General features: G+C 43.4%; 1 non-coding gene across 1 annotated transcript; it reads right to left on the bottom strand.

Moving 5' to 3' along the window:
- Window positions 1–13777: 13777 nt before the first annotated feature.
- LOC136401887 (U6 spliceosomal RNA) lies at window positions 13778–13884 on the bottom strand. Its single transcript, XR_010750812.1, has one exon. It is a non-coding gene; the product is annotated as a U6 spliceosomal RNA (small nuclear RNA).
- Window positions 13885–15608: the final 1724 nt, after the last annotated feature.

The following is a 15608-nucleotide window of genomic DNA, read 5'->3' as shown; positions in this document are numbered from 1 at the left end:
CACTTTAAAAAAAAATTAAAAAAAATTTTTTGGAAGAAGACATCTATCCCATATAAGAAGGACTAGAGCTAAGATTTGTTTGGTGATCTCTTCACTGGAGCTCCCAAGCCAACTTGGTTTCTCAATTGAGAATAAAAGTCATCAGAAGAGATTAACTTGTACAATGCTGATATTTCTGCATTTTATTTAGACATAGATTCTCTGTTGAGGACCTAGGATAAGAGCACCCACTATGGGTGTATGAGGAGGCATATCCTGAATAGCTTTTGGGTTGAGATAGAACATGAGATAGAAAATTAGAACTTAGAAGGTGGAGTTTTGGACAGTCAGGAGATAAAAGAGAGAACAGTGGATTCTCTTTGGATTTAACTTGTTTATATTTTAACTTGTCTCTGTTGCTTTCCCCAGACTGTGCTGACAGCCAGAGAAGAACATGTTATCAGAGAGATTGATTGGTGTTATTGCTGTAAGTATTTTTATTTTCTCTTTTGGAGAAACACAGCCTTTGATTCCTCCACAGTAGTGTTCTTTCCTACCACAAGGCCAAGAATAATATAATAGGCTCCATTAGAAGTGGCTACGAAGAGCCAGATGTTTTCACATATTATGCCATGCAATCCTCACTAGAACCTTCACAGGTGGGTATTATTACTCTCTTTTTTAAATGAGGCAACTGAGGCACAGGAGGATAAATTAACTTGCCCAAGATCACAGAGAGAGAAAATGCAGGACCTGCTGTTACGTCAGCCTGACTCTAGTGGGCATGCTCTTTTCATATTGGCTTCTATTGCTGCAAGAATGATTTTGGATATATGTATGTGTAGACTCACTTTAGAGAGCTGCAGAGAACTACAGCAGGTTACATAATCCCCTCCCCTAATAATCTTTTCGTTAAATAGGCTGAACACTTAGATGCTTATAGTGCTTAAACTTGAAACAGGCCTGAAAGTGTGAGCAGGGATGGCTCACCTCTTGGCCTACCTATCTACTGGTCACTTTGTGGCAGCACATCTGAGTCTGCAACCAGGAGAAAACATCAAGAGTGAGGACAGAGAGAAGATTCCAATGGAGTTATTTTACAGAAGTAGAAAAATACACTCTCAAAATTTATATGGAATCACAAAAGACCCCGAGTAGCCAAAGAAATCTGAGAAAGCAGAAGGCATCACACTTCCGGATTTTAAGGTATATGTGCTATAAAGCTATAGTCCTTAAAACATTATGGTTCTTTCTGACCAGGCAATGGTGTAGTGCATAGAGCATCAGACTGGGACGTGGAGGACCCAGGTTCGAGACCCCCAGGTCGCCAGCTTGAGCATAGACTCATCTGGTTTGAGCAAAGCTCACCAGCTTGAGCCCAAGATCAATGGCTCAAGCAAGGGGTCACTCAGTCTGCTGTGACCCCCCAGTCAAGGCACATATGAGAAATCAATCAATGAACAACTAAGGAGCTGCAATGAAGAACTGATGTTTCTTACCTCTCTCCCTTCCTGTCTGTCTGTCCCTCTCTCTGGTTCTCTCTGTCTCTGCCACAAACAAACAAACAAACAAAAAAGCCAAAAAACAAACAAAAAACACATTGTTCTGCTATAAAAGCAGGCAAATAGACCAATGAAACAAAATAAAAAATCCAGAAATAAACTCAAGTATATATAGTCAACTAATATTTGATTAGGGAACCAATAATACTCAATAGAGAAAAGAGAATCTCTTCAATAAATGATGCTAAAATAATTGGGTACACACACACACACACACATACATACACATACACACACACACATACACCCTAGAGTATAAAAAATGAGGCTGTCATTGTGCCAGTGTTGATGGATCTTGAAGGCATTATGCTAAGTGAAATATGTCAGACAGAGAATGGTAAATACTGTATGATCTCACTTATATGTGGACTAAAACAAAAAACAAACTCATAGAAAAAGTCATGGGGGAGGGGGGAGGGGGAATCAGAGGAAGGGGGTCAATAAACTCCAAGTTGTAAGATAAATAAGTACTGATGGAATGTATAACATGATGACTATAGTTAACACTGTTGTATGACATTTAGGAAAGTTGTTAAGAGTTCTCATCACAAGGAGAAAACATTCTTTTCTTTTTATCTGTAGGAGATGACGGATGTTAGTGAACCTATTGTAGTAATGATTTTACAATACAGGTAAATCAAACCATCATACTGTATGTCTTAAACTTATACAGTGATGTCAATTATTTCTCAATAAAACCGTGAAAAAATTACCTAGTAAAAGGAAACAAAGGATATTCTTGGAGTACTTTGCCAAAAATAGTTTTCAATGAGGATTCCAGAGCAGCCATGATGTTAAGCAGATGTATTATTTTCCAGGATTAAAATAGGAACAAATGACATTCTTTGTACATATATACAAAACATTATGTCTTAATATTTACTGTTTTCTCAATAAAAATATGCAGATTAAAAAAAGAATGGGGACATAAGGACACACATGCAGCAGAAGGAGGGAGCAAAGAGACTTGGGGCCTTGCCTGCCTTCCTTTGTCAGGTACCACCAGCTGGGAGGAGGAAATGTTGGTCTTGACTGGGGCAGGGCGGGATACTTCCGAAGGGCAACTCTTGGTTGCCCACTCTGTTGGGTCAACTTTTGGGATGTGTAGCGAAAATTTTTGGGTGAAATCCTAGCTCCATGCCAACCATGGATTGACCTTAAGCAAATTAGTCTGTCCAAACCTCAGTTTTATCTTCTATAAAATGGAAATAATTTCTCTCGTTATTATGGTTATTGTGAGGATTACATAACACAACAAATTAACATGTACAGCATAAAATATGTATTTTTTGAGTAGTTTTCCTTTCAGAGTGCCCCCCACCCCCAATCATCACCTAAAATACTGGCTATAAAGCTGTTTCTAGCTCTGTAATTTCAGAGTTTCAATTCCTAGAACGCTGATTGAGAGGAACCTTTCTGGTTGCCCTCAGGAGTACTGCACTGTCTGCGTGGGGGAGGGCAGGGGGCAGTGAGTGATAAAAATTTGAGTCAGCAAAAATCCAGAAGTGGCAGAAAATGAAGCTCAAAACTCCTTTAGACCAAAAAAAAGGAATTGTGATGGGGCTAGGGAAGGAAGACATCAACAAATGACAGAACAGAGAGTCATCTGGATCTCAACCAAGTGCTGTTAGGATCTTGCCCTTGATAGTCTCTCTCCATTCTTTTGCATATTGAGCCATTCACTTTCTCTACAGGTCAGCTTCCTTTGTTTGGTGGAGATTTTGGCTGCAAAGAGTTTTCACAGTTCTTAGCCTGTGTCTTCTACCACCGGAGAAAGACTGAACCTCCCTTTCTCATCAGTGTCAAAAATAAAAACAGGGAACTCAGCTTGACTGAGTGCTTACTCTTGGTTCAATCAACTGTGACTTGAAAGGGAGTTTGCAAGAACATGGTAGCATTGACTCAAAATAAATAGAAGCAGTTGAGATAAGAAGATTTCCCAGAAAAAGAAAGGTGTCAGACAGATGAAGCAATAGATGTCTTCTAGAGAAAATATAAATTTCACCAACAGTATGCTAGATTGATCACTTTCTTTTTTTCTTTTTATTATTTTTTTAATTTTTTGTATTTTTCTGAAGCTGGAAATGGGGAGGCAGTCAGACAGACTCCCACATACGCCCGACCAAGATCCACCCGGCATGCCCACCAGGGGGCGACACTCTGCCCATCTTGGGGCATCGCTCTGCAGCGATCAGAGCCATTCTAGCGCCTGAGGCAGAGGCCACAGAGCCATCCTCAGCACCCGCCCAGGCAAACTCTGCTCCAATGGAGCCTTAGCTGCGGGAGGGGAAGAGAGAGAGAGAGAGAGAGAGAGAGAGAGGAAGGAGAGGGGGAGGGGTGGAGAAGCAGATAGGTGCTTCTCCTGTGTGCCCTGGCCGGGAATCGCCGGGATTCCTGCACGCCAGGCCGACGCTCTACCACTGAGCCAACCGGCCAGGGCCGCTAGATTGATCACTTTCAAAGCTAGAATTTCTCAAACCAGATTGAAGATGGAGGGAGGGGTATTCTGAAAGGAAAGAGAAAGGAAAACTACTTATAGAATTCCTATTTGTTGCAGTACATATTAATTTGTTATGTTGTATAACCCTCACAGTAACCATAACAACCACGAGAGAAATTATTTCCATTTTATAGAAGATAAAACAAAGATTTGGACAGATTAAGTAATTTCCTTAAGGCCAAATGGCTATATTCTAAATTGAGATGTCCAATCCGAATATCTGTGGGCTCACCCACAAGTAAACCGAAATTCCTGGGGCATAGGTTCCCAGGGATGTATGCTATTACATATACATGGAGGCTGTTAGTTTAATCTAAGTGGTGACTGAACTAGATGTATGTGGGACAGTCAACCCTGGAGGCCACATGGTTTTTTCTTACCACAGTTAAATGAACCAGGGATGGTGAGCTGATCTGAAACTGGGCAACCTGTTATCAGTAGTCTATGAATTCATTCATTCATTGATCCATCAATTCAACAAATACTTATCAAGTGACAGGCACTGTTCTAGGCACCAGTCACATAGTGTCCCTACCTTCATGGACCTTAGATTCAAAGAGGAAGACAGAGAAGTAAATAGATGTGAAGTGTCATGAAGAATGTGAAGCAAGGTAAGAGACAGAAGAGTGACTCATGCAGGCTGACTCTGAAAGAAAAGATGGGTGATCAGATTTCTGAAACCCGAGTCAGTGACTTGTGAAAACTTCTGTGGCCTTAGATTTGATGCCTCCAGACTTGGCCAAGTGTGGCATAAGAAAGCAGAAGAAACCTCTCCAGAGAATGATAATAAAGAAAAGCAAAAGTAAAAGGCACAAGGAGCTCCCAGAGGTGGAAGGAGAAGCCTCAATCTCTGGTTTCTTCTTTTCTGGTTCCAGTTCCCAGGAGCCTCAGCTTGGATGTCCACCACAAGCTGTGGTGTGCGGACACTGGCTTGCATTGGCTCATAAGAGCTGTTGTGTGCATATCTTCTGAACTCTGCATTCAGTGACATGACATTGTAGCTTAGATTTTGCCACAGTGGGAGCATTTACATCATGGAAATTGGCACCGCTACAGAAGTGACATTCATAGCTGCATTCCTACCACCTAGCCCTGAGTCTGCCATACAATACCCTTGGCAAGTATTCATTTGTAGAATGTTTAGATATAAGATAATTTAATTGTTATCTATAGATTACTCATAGCTAACATGATATGCTGTATGCTTATGTGAAAGGCATTATATTAAGCGCAATGAATATCCATTCTCTCACCCAATCCTAAAACAACTCTGAGGTACAACTGTTATCCTCATTTTGTAGATAATGAACCAGAGGCACAGGAGATCGAAACAGTTCCTGAAGGCCATGTAGCTAGTAAGTGACAGGGCAGAAATGAATAAGCAAAGTGAATTGTGCCTTGTAGGCAATCAAGTGGTGGTGACACAGGAAGCTAACTACTACTCTACTCTGTGCCTTCCTTCTCCAAATGAACACACTCTGCAGATTACTGGGCTGGTGATAAGGGACAAGTAAACTGGTTGCATCCCATACCTGGCCCAGGTGTGGAACACCGAAGAAGGGGGTCACGAGGCAGTGTGTGGCTCCACTTCTATGTGTGTGTAAGATGATTGGCAGTCCTAGTATGAGCCAGCTGCCAGCATCCTTCACTAGTGAGCTTGACCTTGGGCTGCAGTCTGCAGGGATTCTGAAAAGTCTGGATCTCTTCCTACCCCTGGAGCCCAGCCACGTGGAGTCAGCCCTCCATAGTCTTCAAGGAGTTGTTTTTATCAGGATGCAACTGCCAGAGGCATTTCCTGGGGCTGGCCCAAGGCCTAGCAAGGGTTTGAATGTGGCCAGACTTGAAAGCTGAGCAAACCTCAAAAACCCAGTAGTTGGTAACCCCCTGGAATTGGCAGCTGCCAAGCATCTGGCAGCCAGGAAGCCATTAGGCTGGGTCGGGCACGGGGCTCTAGCCCAGCAGTTGTCAGGCATGCAAGCTCTCACCTCTGTAACATAGTGAGTTCTCTCTCAGCAACCTGAGGTGCCACAGTCCTGACAAGTGACCACACACCTATCTTATTTTCCTAGCATATAACTAGAAGGCAAGCTAGGCCTGACAAGACTGGAAATGTCTCCATGGTGCCAGGCAACTGAATGTGGACCCCAGCCCATATGAGGCCATGTAGGGATGGTTGGCAGAATAGAGTTGTTCAGACCTTGGGCGAGGGCTATGGCATCAGTTAGACCTGAATTTAAATCATTTATTTTATTATTATTATTATTATTATTATTATTATTATTTTTGAATTTTTCTGAAGTTGGAAACAGGGAGGCAGTCAGACAGACTCCCATATGCGCCCAACCGGGATCCACCCGGCATGCCCACCAGGGGGCGATGCTCTGCCCATCTGGGGCATTGCTTTGTTGCAACCAGAGCCATTCTAGCGCCTGAGGCAGAGGCCATGGAGCCATCCTCAGCGCCCGGGCCAATTTTGCTCCAATGGAGCCTTGGCTGCGGGAGGGGAAGAGAGAGACAGAGAGGAAGGAGAGGGGGAGGGGTGGAGAAGCAGATGGGCGCTTCTCCTGTGTGCCCTGGCTGGGAATCGAACCCAGGACTCCTGCACGCCAGGCCGACGCTCTACCACTGAGGCAACTGGCCAGGGCTATATTTTTTTATTTTTAAAACATTTATTGATTTGAGGGAGAGAGAGAAACATGATTTTGTTGTTCCACTTATTTATGCATTCACTGGTTGACTCTTAAATGCCCTGATCAGGGATTGAACTTGCAACTTGGCATATTGAGATGATACTCTACCCAACTGAGCTACTGGGCTAAGGCCTTGAATTCAAATCCTATTTGCTATGGGGTTAAAAGAGTCAGAATTTAATCCTCTAAATCTCAGTTCCTTCTACCCTGCAAAATGGGGAGAATCATAATGACCTCACAGAGTGGTTGTGAGATTATATGAATTAAAACTTGCATCATAACCACACAAGTGTTATTATCCCAACAGATTGATTTCCATCACAGGTTAAGGCCTGGATACTAATTTAGGAAATCCCAGATTCTTCGAAAGTTAGTATGATGGCATCTCAGAAATAACTCAGCCCCGTTTTCTCATTTTACAGAGAAACTGATGCCCAGAGGACATGTTCAGCTTATTAGGTCATGGCAGGAGCTGGAATCCAGCATCTCTGGGCTTTCTTGTACACCCACATGTCATTCTCAACCAGTTGTAAGGTCTCAGCCAGATCTGATCATTCGCAGCTCTGATCATTCATGATGGTTCTGTGGAAGGATTGTCTAGTGACCAGGATGTGCCCATAGATAGAGCTCCCCATTCCTCTGTATTCTTGGTACAGAGCAGGAGCTCAATAAATATTGGTTCCATTGAATCAAAACCCCAGATACCCCGAAGAAGATGGAAGGGTTTCAGCACTAAACCCAGCAATGCTTCTAAACCAGCCTTCCCTCTTTCTCTTTCTTGGGCATGCCCATGTCTCAAGTATATTGTCAGACAGTCACTCAGGACACAAAAGCACTTCTGCTGAAGTGCATAGAAACGGCACTAGACTGGGCCCAGAGGATCTCGGTCCAAATAGTTACTCCCCCTCAGTCTAGCTGGTTGAAATTAACAAAGTCACTCACTTTCTCTGAGCATCAGTTTCCTAAACTGAAAAAAACAGACAATAGTCCCTGCTTTGCCTACTTTTCAGGGAGGCTCTCAGGATTAAATGAGATTTTCTCACTCCTTCCAACATAATGAGTGTGATCTTCAGCCAGTGTTTGGTGAAGGTAAGCCTGGATGCTGAAGCCAGATTGCCTGGGTTCAAATCTAGCTCTAACACTTACCTATTAGCTGTGTGACCTTGGGTGTTACCGAGTCCTTCTTGCCTCACTTTCCTCAACTGTTAAATGGGAATAATATTACTTACCCGATAAAATTATTAAAACTACAAGAAATCATATGATATGTTTAGAACAGTCCTAAGAAATAGTAGGTACTCAATAAAATGGCAACTTTTAAGATCACTAGCTTAGAGGGTAAGTTTTTTCCAACTTAAATTCTCACATGTCCTTATTGTCGGTAGTCTGCTATCTCCCTCATGGGTCCTTCCTGACTCAGGCTCTCAGTCGGCTTGCCCAGTGATCTCAGAATTCCCCACACTAGTCTGCTTCTACATGCCCAGCAGAGAGAGTGAACAAGAGAACCTGATTGGGCCTTGGTTGCTCTTGCTCCTCAGGCTTACTTGACGAGGTCTGGTCCTCTGCTGTCCCTTAGCTGCTCACCAATTCCAGTGATACCCTTGCCACCGGGACCCTCACCAAGATTCCGGAGTCCCTTTGCTTGGCTTCAAAGCTACACCCTCTTAGATCGCACTCACAGAACTTCTCAATCAGAACGCTGTGCTGGAATGCTGGGTCCACAGTCTTCTAGTCACAAGTCCAGGCTGTGTGGGCGCCAGCCCAGACTCAAGAAAACCAGAACCCTAACGTTAAATCCAGATACCTTTTGCCTCCATGTGAGAACCCGTGCTGTGCGCTCTCCTGCCCACTGACCTTGGTCAGAACTCTAATTCCTGTTCCCTAAGCCCTAACTTTGACTTTGGGATCCAGGTTTGGTTCCCAGAAGCTTCCTTCCTCTCAACCCATGAGTCAAAACCTGTCAGAAAGGGATGACCTTGCTATACCTTTCCCCACGGCAAGGAGGGCCTGCTTCCTTACTTCTGAAAACCCCAGAGGCTCCTACCAAGCAGAGGTGCTCTGCTGTTGAGGTCAACTCTGGAGTAGTAGATAAAATGGTGCCCCCCCACCCTGGCACATATGTCTGCCTGGGACCTGTGAATGTGACCTTATTTGGAAAAAGGGTCTTCATAGTTGTAATTAATTTAAAGATCCTAAGATTAAATCATCCTGGATTATCAGACCGGGCCCTAAATCAAATGGCAATTATTTTAAAGGAGACAAAAGAGGCCTGACCTGTGGTGGCGCAGTGGATAAAGCGTCGACCTGGAAATGCTGAGGTCACCGGTTCGAAACCCTGGGCTTGCCTGGTCAAGGCACATATGGGAGTTGATGCTTCCTGCTCCTCTCCCCTTCTCTCCTCTCTCTCCCTCTCTCTCTCCTTTCTAAAAAAAATAATAAATAAATAAATAAAGGAGACAAAAGCGAAGACACAGACACACAGAGGAGGCAGCCATATGAAGACAAAGGCAGATATTGGAGCTACACAAGCCAAATACTACCTGTAGCCACCCAGAGACGGGAGAGTCAGGGAGGACTCCCCTTTGGAGCCTCCGGAGAGATGGTGGCCCTGTTGACAGCTTGACTTTGGATTCTGGCCTCCAGAACTGTGAGAGAATAATGTCTCTTGTTTTAAGCCACCCATTTTGCAGTAACTTGTAACAGCAGCCCTAGGAAACAAATACCTGGTGTCCACCCACGCCGACAACAGGCCCGCAGCTTCCTTCAGCCTGTTGTGCAGACATTTATTCCAAGTCTACTGCCCGCGTGCTGGTGCTGGGCTAGGGAATCTGAGAAAGGATAGAGCATGCCTTGCTAACCACAAAGGGCCCCACAGACACATGTGTATCATTAGCTGTGACGATGACTGATTTTATAGAATCCGACTCTTCAAGTTGGGCTAGGATTTTAAAAATTGTCAGAGCTTAACCTTGAATTTCCCAAGTTCAGGCAGTGATAATGCCTAACTTTAAATTAAGCCCTTTGTGCCAGGTCCTGGTCTCTGCTTTACATGTGTTTTCACAGAACTCTCTTAACAAGCAGAGGGACCTGCCACTAAGATCACTGTGTAGCGATGTGGAAGGTTGAGTGCAGAGAAGTCAGCTAACTTGTCCCAAATCCCACCATAAGTGCAGGAACCTGGCACGAACACAAAACCCCCTCACTCACCCACTTGGGCATTTGATCACCATGCCTCGCTTGTAACTTAGCAAGAGCTTAGATACCAAGGACTGAGCTAAGTACAGGGGCCACAGGGGTGACTACAAGATAGTGGAGACAGTGGGAGAGAAAAAAATGTAAACAAAGTATAATAATATGTTTTCCCAAGTTCTGCATTAAAAGAAATGAATCTCGAAACAGATCAGAGACTGATCCGGGCAAACTTGAGTGGTGGGTTGAGGAGCTGACTTTGTCGCGTGGGGGAGGGCCCTGCAGAAAGAGCAGAAGGACAGCAGGGTGCCAGGGCAGGGACCTCGGGGTGAGCTGGAGAAAGGCAGGAGAGCAGACAGAGTCTTTTATGACTCCACTTAACTTGCTTTAGCAAGCTACTCAGGAGTTTCTATTATAGTTCCCGGCCTTTTCTCTCTGGTCTGCTCACTGTGCTTTCTCTCTAGGCTCCTCCCAGTCTCCCAGCAAGTCCATAACTGGACAGCTCTTCTTTCAGCTGGTCCCTGAGCTCAAGTCTTTTCTAATTGACCTGGTCCCTCAAATGGCATTCTTTTCTATAACTCGTTTTACAGTTCCTTCGACCTGGGCTGAATTAGCATTCTTTCCAGTCTCCAATTTCCTTTTCTCGTCTTATCCCTGTTAACCATCTCTCAGCCACACATGAGCAGTCATGAAATAATTCATTGATTTTTATTGACTACCCTGGATTTGCAGGAGTCTGCTGGGTAGCGTGGAGGATGGATAGAGGAGTCTGTATCTTCCACTTGACAAAGACCTTATCTTTTTGTGTTAACCGAATGCCTGAGTTTTGGAAGATGTTCAATATTTGTAAAGTAAATGAAGAAATGTATTTTTCCTTTGATGAACTTGTCATCTAGTCAGGCAGATAGGTGTAGAAATGTTTTTCTCATCTGATCTCACCGAAGAATAAAAATTCAGATAAATAAATTTTCTAGATAAATCAAATATATTCCTTTAAATACCAAATTATATTTATATTATATATTTTACATGAGAAAATTAAACTTCCTTTATTTCCTTCCTGTATCAGTTAGGACTCTATATTGCCAACAGCAGAAAACTCAGCTGAAACTGGCTTTAATAATAAAAAGAATATTCTTATCTAAAAGCCAGGGGGTGACACTTTTAGGTATGGCTTAATCCAGGCCTCAGACAACGTGATCAGGATGCAGTTTTTTGTTTTTGTTTTTTCCTTTCCATTTCTGGCCTCTCCTAAATGTTTCATTCTCAAGCAGCTTTTCCCTTTGAAGTCCAAGATGATGCCAGTCTCTCCTAGGCTGTGCTCTTCCTTATTCATATCAACCAGGAACAAAAAAGCATCTCTGGTATCTCTTGTAGGAGAAGAAGGCTTGTCTTTCCCTGAAGACTCAGAAAATGTCTCTGATTGGGCTATGCACCCATCTCTGGACCAATCTGTAGCAACGGCATTGAGATTCTGTGAGGTATTTGAGCCAATCAGGCCCACTCCTGGGCTCAGTCATACCCAACACCAGGATTGAGCACAGGGAAGGGAGATTCCCTCACAGGAAGTCAGAGAGGTGGGAAATGATGCCGAGAAGCAACCAATCAATGTCTTTAAACTTCCTCCCTTCTTACCCTGCTCCTCAAGCTCACCTTGTTTCCTTCTCTCCTCTCTGGCAAATTCTGCAGCCGGAGTAGAGGCTACAAACATGAGAACATACTTCCTGCCTTTGAGGACCTTGAGGGCTTGTTAGGGAGTGACAAATGAGAGCAGTAATTATAGCAGTGGATGAATGCTAATAATAGAGGAAGAAAGTAGACAGAATTATTGGCCTGGGGAAAACACAAACGGTTTAACAGTACTGAAAAATCCTGAGATGATTTTGTAGATTGAGTAAGAAGTTCCCAAATAGTCAAGAAGAGACATGGCATTCCTATCAGAGGGAACAGAAAGTGCTAACACAAATGGATGTGAAGGACTGAGGGGATCTCCAAGTGGTTCCATATGGCGGGAAGAGAGGTGAGGTGGGACACAGGAGAGAAAGGAGGGAACCAGGATAGACTGGGTATGAATTTGTCATCCCTCCTCAACAGGTTGGCCAAGCGGCCTAAGGCACTACCTTCAGGTATTTGCCATCCACTGAACCGGGCATTGTATATACATTACCTTATTTGATTTTTACAGGAAACCAATGTGTTATATGATGGAATAAACTTATTTAAAGCCATCCCTTATCTTTTGTCCACTTAACGTCTTTCTCTACTCCCTCATTTTCTCACCTCTGATGGTAGAAAAGATTAAAAACAGCAGAGGAAGACTTTCAAGAGCAAAGCAATGAGAACAGAAGTTTAACTCCCAAAGGGCTGTTCTCTGTGGGAAGGCATGATGTGTCAGGACTATGTCATGCAGCGGTGTCATGAGGGCAAAGGGGTGTGGGCATAACCTGAGGGAACAGTGAGAACCAGTTAGAAGGTTCTATTAAAGCAGAAAGGTGAAGGCCTCCCAGGAGTGTGGAGTGTTGAAGGAAAGGAGAGGGTGAGAGATTTCATGCATTTCTGTGAATTGGTGTTTTGGGCCATGTATTAGTTATCGATTATTAATATAACAATAAATTACTCAAAAATTAGTGGTCTAAGACAACAATAAACATTTAGCTCACACAATTTCAGTGGGTCAGGAGTTTGGGAGTGGCTTAGGAGGGTGGTTCTGACTCAGGGTTCATCATGAGGTGGCAGTCAAGGTGCTGGCTTCTATGATGCCCAACTCACATGGCTGTAGGCAGGAGACCTCAGTTTCCTACCAGATTGACCTCCCCATTGAGTATCCTCATAATATTATAACTGGCTTTCTCCAGAGTGAGTGATCTAAGAGAGATTGAGATGGACATTACAGTGTCAGAAGTCACACACACACATATTCCAACAGCATTCAATTAGTTATACAGGTAAGCCCTATTTAGAGTGGAAAGGGCCTGTACAAGGGCATGAATATCAGAAAGTGAGAAGCAGTGGGGGCCATCTGGGAGTCCATCTACCATAGACATCCTTACATGTTTGAAGAACATATGAAGAGAGACAAAATATTTTACTTTGGACCACGTTTGTTAAATACTTTGCAGCTAGGCAGGAGTTGAACAATTTTGAATCCTGGTTTTGTGTACCCATTTTACAGATGGAAATTATTACTGAGGTTCAATTAGCCACCAAGGATTGGCTGATCTTGGTCCTACCCAAATTCATGTTTGCTTCCTCAGAGTGAAACTAAGGTTAGGAAAACATATTGAGAGGCTCTCAATGACAGTCCATAGTTAAACAGTAAGAGGATTTCAGACCCCAGGAATATCGTGGCCTTGGGTCTGAACTTTATCTATATTACCATTTTAAAATTTATTTTTCTTATTGGTTCTTATTTTTCTATTTATTTATTTAATGGATATTTACAAAACCTAACAGTATACAGTCTTCAAGGGAAAGGATTATTTCTTATTTATCTTGCCATTCTAATCTCCAAAACAGTGTTTTGAACATAGTAGGTAATTAGTATATATTAGTTTATGGATTGCTTTAATTTCATTTTTTTTTTTTTTTTTTTGGTATTTTTCTGAAGCTAGAAACGGGGAGAGACAGTCAGACAGACTCCCGCATGCGCCCAACCAGGATCCACTCGGCACACCCACCAGGGGGCGACGCTCTGCCCACCAGGGGGCGATGCTCTGCCCCTCTGGGACGTCGCTCTGTCGTGACCAGAGCCACTCTAGCGCCTGGGGCAGAGGCCAAGGAGCCATCCCCAGCGCCCGGGCCATCTTTGCTCCAATGGAGCCTTGGCTGCGGGAGGGGAAGAGAGAGAGAAGAAGGAGAAAAATATGGAACGCTTCACGAATTTGCGTGTCATCCTTGCACAGGGGCCATGCTAATCTTCTCTGTATTGGTCCAATTTTAGTATATGTGCTGCTGAAGCGAGCACTTAATTTCATTATTGATGGTTTATTATTTTGGGAGAGGTTTCAGTCAGGGTTCTGCCAGGAAACTAGAAGCCACTTGAGGTATTTCAGGTTGGAAGTGAATTTAAATAGGGAGATAGAGGCCTATAGCACCATTGGAAGGGCTGGCAGCAAGGATGGGGAAGACTCTATAAGTATAGGAATCCCTGTGAAGCTGGCACTAGGACCTCAGCTGTCAGCAGCACACAGTGGATAACTCTCAGGAGAGCACCTAGGAAGCCCACAGCTGCTTCCCAGAAACAATATCTTCTCCTTCTCATCCATCTTCCAAATCTCATGGAACTACCTCTCACTGGCAGAGTCCAGCCAAAGCCTTGGTGGCAAGGAGTCCTGGGAAATGTAATTTCTAGGCTTTTCAGCTTCTGTGGTACAAAGGAGAATTGATAAGGCTGGGGAGTCTTACTGGGCATCAGAGGACATTGTCTTGTACAGATGGGCAAGGTTTTCAGACGACCAGGACTGATCTTCAGGGGGACTTGCATTTGGTAATTCTCATGCAATATTCTTTGGAGGGCTAACAAGTCAAGAGATAGATTGCTAAACTCTGAACGAGAATTATCTTATTTTCAATAATATGAATTAGTAAAAGTAATTATTATTCAAAATGACAATAACAGCATAGTCATTATGGCTATAGTTTCAGAATTTTAAAACTCTGGTGTGACTGTCTGGTCTGTGACCTTGAGGAAATCATTTAACCTCCCTCCTCAATTTCTCATCTTTAGGATGGAGATAATAGGATCTCCCTCATAAGCTTATTGTGAAGATTAAATAAAGTTAAGCATAAAATGCTCAGCACAAGGCTGGAAGCCATCAGATACTTAAGAAGTGGGAGCTATTTGTATCCATTATAGTACACTACTACTTACAAAACACCTCAACACAATGAATAAATAAAAAAAAAATTAAAAACTCCTCTCTTTCTCTCTCTCTCTCTCTGTCTCTCCCTCTCCTCTGTAAAATGAATAAATAAAAAAAAGAAATTTAAAAAAAAAAAAAAAAAAAAAAAGGCCTGACCTGTGGTGGCGCAGTGGATAAAGCGTCGACCTGGAAATGCTGAGGTCGACGGTTCAAAACCCTGGGCTTGCCTGGTCAAGGCACTATGGGAGTTGATGCTTCCAGCTCCTCCCCCCCTTCTCTCTCTCTGTCTCTCCTCTCTTTCTCTCTCTCTCTCTGTCTCTCCTTCTCCTCTGTAAAATGAATAAATAAAAAAAATTAAAAAAAATTAAAAACAAAACAAAACAAAACAAAAACACCTCAACACATGTGAGCTCATGTGACAAACCCAGTTAGGAAGGGATGCAGGAAGAGAAGGGAGGAAGAGTGGGAGACATGAATTCAGGAGAGGGTTTAGAAGGCAATGGGAAAGCCCCGGATGCAGGAGACCAGGGTTAGGAACTAGTGGGGGAGGTGGCTGGCGGGTTCCAGGAAGAACAGAGGAACGGGAGTTGGCAATCCCATCTCATCAACAGTCTCCTTCCAATGGCCCTGATTAAATGGGAGGGTAGGAAATACAAACAAGTGCTAAGAGGCTATATAGACTCTGAATGCTAACATCTGGTTGATGACCAAGGTTTTAGATACTTTTTTTTTTTTTTGCCAAATATTAAAACAGAAAATGTAAACACTGAGGCTTCTCTTGGCCCCAGCTCCAGCCATAAAGGGTTCTGAGGCCCCATTTAAACTA

Source organism: Saccopteryx leptura, chromosome 3 (assembly GCF_036850995.1).
Source record: "Saccopteryx leptura isolate mSacLep1 chromosome 3, mSacLep1_pri_phased_curated, whole genome shotgun sequence".
Classification (NCBI taxonomy): domain Eukaryota; kingdom Metazoa; phylum Chordata; class Mammalia; order Chiroptera; family Emballonuridae; genus Saccopteryx; species Saccopteryx leptura.
The sequence above is the reverse complement of the archived record's forward strand: the minus strand, read 5'-3'. Positions and strand labels throughout refer to the sequence as shown.